The sequence below is a fragment of the Mus pahari genome, chromosome 10 (assembly GCF_900095145.1).
Source record: "Mus pahari chromosome 10, PAHARI_EIJ_v1.1, whole genome shotgun sequence".
Taxonomy (NCBI): Eukaryota; Metazoa; Chordata; class Mammalia; order Rodentia; family Muridae; genus Mus; species Mus pahari.
In genome coordinates this window covers 42,119,779-42,123,965 of record NC_034599.1, presented here as the reverse complement: position 1 = coordinate 42,123,965, position 4,187 = coordinate 42,119,779, and positions in this window count along the sequence as shown.

The window sequence follows — 4,187 nt, the reverse complement described above, 5'->3', positions numbered from 1 at the left end:
CCTGGTTGAATTCACATGTGCAGATGATCTATGTCCCGAAACATCCACTGGCCACACTAAAGGAGGGAAAAGAGAAGCTCGAGCTGGCAGCTTCAAAATAGAAATATGACTGGTCCAGCCCTGGGGTCCCCCGATCCTGTGGTCAGTGCGTAGGAAGGTAAGGAGTGGGGATAGCAGAGCTTGAGGTTCTCTAGAGCTACTTCATTTCTGGAAGCAAATAGCATAAAGCATACAATGGCAGCCCAGGGATCTAATACCAGGTCCCTTTCTGCTGTAGACAGGCTGTCACTGACAGCTATCAGGCCAATCAGGAGGGTAAATTAAGGTGTCCTTCTGGTTTTTTTTTTTTTTTTTTTTCTTGAGGGGCAGGGGATAGTTAAAATGCTGATCTTCCAGTGACAGGTTTCTGAGCTAGGAGGGAACTGTCACAGCTGCCACTCTCACTGTGGAGCCTCTCAGGAGGAGTGTGTCAGCGAAGCCAGCCACCTCCTTAGGAGACCTGCTTGATCCCTAAGGGCATTCAAGCACAAGTCACACTGCCTGATCCACCCTCCTGAGACCCAGAGGAGGAGAGCTCCGATGTGGCCCCTTTTCCCCTTGACAGTGGAGCCAGGGGTCAACCTTCCACTTTGGGGGAGCGCACCCCTCCTCCTTTCCTTAATTGTGGCATTAATAATTAAGTTGCTGCCTTCGTTACATGATGTCTCACTACAGAGTGACATTGGAACAGGCACACAAAAGGCACACACCTCCACGTCCTCGAGTGGATCCTGGGAGCGGCATGTCAAGTCATTTCAAAATGAATCATCATGAGCAAAAATGTAAGGAAAATGTAAAGAAAACAACAAGGATGTGTGTGTGCTTAATTACATGAGGGCTTTATTAGCGGGTGCTAATTAAGGCATGTTATGAAGTCTGATGAATGTCTAAAATTACTCACTTTGGTAAATAGTTTTGACGCGAGTAATTTGTTTAAAACTAGAACTTGGTGGGGAAAGTTCAAGCAATTTTATTTTTGCCTGGGTAGCACATTATGTGATGTCTAGGGGGATAATTAACGATTAGCGGATTAATGACAGAAACGCATTCATTCTCCCGTGTCCTCACACCCTCCTGGTTTTTCCTGCTGCATGGGCAAGGCGAACGCTGCTGGGAGCTCTGTGTGCACTGACCATCTGCTGAAGTCGACCCATTCCACAGACGGGATGAGCTAACACTCCTTCATAATCTGTTTGTGGTCCTGGAACCCAGAAGTCTAAACTTCCCCTCTCTGGCAACAGATCATGGAGTGAGCAGATGGGCCTCTCCACTCCCAACAGATGAGAGTCACCTAGCTCTTTATAAACCTTTCTTTTAGGATCTGAGTGTTTATGCCCCTCCAAAATGCGTAGGTTGAAATCCCAACCACTGATAGCACTGAGAAATGGACCTTTGGTGGTAACAAGTGATAAGGTTGAAACTCGCAGGTTGAAGTTAGTGTCCTTATTAAAGAGACCACAAGGAACTAGTTCATGCTTCCATTGGCTGAAGACACAGAAGATACCTTCAATGAACCAGGTGCCAGGGCACCAAATCTGTCAATGCCTTGATCTTGGTTTTCCTAACCTCTAGGAACTACAGTCAATAAATATTAGTTGCTTAGAAGCCCCTGTCTTTACTAATGACTTTTTTATTGCTGTGACCAAATATGGAAGAAGCAGCAATTTTAGGGAGACCAGTTTTGGGGGGACTTAGAGTTTGAGGGAATACAATCCATTGTGGCAGCGAAGGTGTGTATAAGGCAGCTGGTTACACTGAATCTACAGTCTAAAAGCAGAGAGATGCCTCAGTGGGTAAAGCATTTGACCTGCAAGCCTGATGACCTGAGTTTGGATTCCCATAACTCAATTAAAAATTGTTCACTGCAATGAATGTGTCAATAATTCAGGCATTCCCTTACCACAGTGGTTCCAAACCTTCCTAAGGCTGCAACCTTTTAATACAGTTCCTCCTGTGGTGGTGACCCACACCCATGAAATTATTTCATTACTACTTCATAACTGTAATTTTGCTACTGCTATGACTCATAATGTAAAGATCTGATAATGCAGTATATCTGATATTCGACCCCTGCGGGACTCTCAGGTTGAGAATCGCAACCTCACTAGAAGATGATTTGTGGAGAAGGCGGAATAGAAGCTTGTGAGCCTGCTTGCATGAGATACACAGTGATGAACATCAAGAGATCCTGACTCACACAAAGTAGAAAGCCAGGACCCAAGTTTATCTTCTGACCTCCACACCATAGCATATTGGCACCCATACTGACAACAGGAACACACAAAGACGACAACTTACCCAAAGGAGCAGAGATCAGGCAGAAAGTGGGGCCAGGCTATAAAGCTTCAAGGCCTACTCTCAGTGACCCACTTTTCCCAGCAAGACTCTGCCTCCTAAAGGTTCTACAGCCTTCCAAAAACAATGTCACCGGCTGGGATCAAATGTTTAGATACAATGAGCTCACGGGGGTGGGGGTGGGGGCATTTCACAGCCAAACACAACACACTTCTAACACCTTCCCTTTAAGAGGCAGATGTACACAGAGTGATGGGAATCACAACATTTGGGTCATAGCATCCTCTTGGTTTGGTCTCTCTCTCTCTCTCTCTTCCTGGGGAAGCTCACAGTTTCCACTCTGTGAAGCACTCAGGTGAGGGCAGAAGACCCACTCACCATCCAGTCAATGCCTAGGCTTTCCCCGTAGTTCTTAATCTAGGCATACTTCCTGGAGCTAGGGTGATGGATGTAGAAGAAAGCTGAGGCAGAGACACTATCCCCTACTCCATCATACAGCCCCACAGAGGATCCCCCCCACTCCTCCCTTTTTTTATTTTCTTTTACTTAAACCCAAGTTTGAAGCTAAATCCACTGTGGGATGAGGGAGGCACTTTAAACTTCACTGGCTTCCGAGTTGAAATGGGGAGACTTGACAGGTATGCTAATGCTCCTCTATTAAGTCTGCAGAAAATGACATTAAAGGTATTGGTTAAAGACACGGCTCAGTGTTTGAGCAATTTAATGAAGTGTTACGCACAAGCTGACCTTGTAGAGGGAGAAGCTCGGGGCTCTCTTGGCGTTTCGGGAGGCCCTGGCCACTCTGTTTGACATCTGAGCTTAACACCAACCCTGGACTCATTACTGTCTGCGAGGTTCTGAGAACAGTCAACGGGGAGACCAACCTTCACTTGCAAAGTCTGGTGACAGAGAGGGAAATAGTGGCTGCTGGTCTTCGGTGTCGGGAGGCCAGAGGTGCTGGTTTGAATGACATGTTCAGTTTTCATAAACATGGGCAGTGGTCCCCACAGGGAGCCAGAGGAGAAGGGAGGGGGGAATCTCGGACTGAGAAGAGTCAACCGGGTAGAAAGGCCAGGGCCTCCAGCTGGTATCTGATTGCCAGGTGAATTGGTGGAGCTTGGACAGGGGCCTCCCTCTACAGTGTCTGGGGAAGGGTGTTGCGTGCTGTGTTCAACGCTGCTGCAGAAATGTGCATTACCAGAATGGGTATAAAGAGATGAGCTTCCTAGACCCAGGCTGCAACCCCATTCACTCACCAATTAATCTAGTCAAATGGCGCTAGGCATCTGCTCTATACCACGTCTTTCTCTAATTATAGCCTATTTACTGTGTTTCAGCCACCAATGTCTTTGGCAAACTTATAGAATGTTCAAAAGCTTCTCTCTACCACAGGGCCTTTGAACACATTTACCCTCCATCTGGGGTGACTTTTTTTTGTTTTATAGATCTTTCACAGTGATGAGAACTGACATCGTCATCTATCATATAAATGTGCTGGGCCACATCCATAGCCATCCTGGAGCAAGGGAAGGTGGAAGGTCGGACAGTCCTGCTTTGGAACCAGCCTATGTGTTATCTTATTGGAGAGGCAACTGGACAGTTTGTGAACAGCATAAAGCCCACTGGCATTGCTGGAAACAACAGCAAATTAATGTTTATTATGTATAGTCATTTACAGCAGCGTTTGAGTCGCTCAGTGCAATCAGCCCTTGGTATTCACAGGCTCCACATTTGCAGACTCAGTCAACCAATGCCTGGAAGAATTCAAGGAAGGCAGCATCTGCAAGGAACATGTGCAGACTCTCCTTCCTTCCTCGACAGTGCAGTCCAGTGGCTATGGAGGTTACACTGAC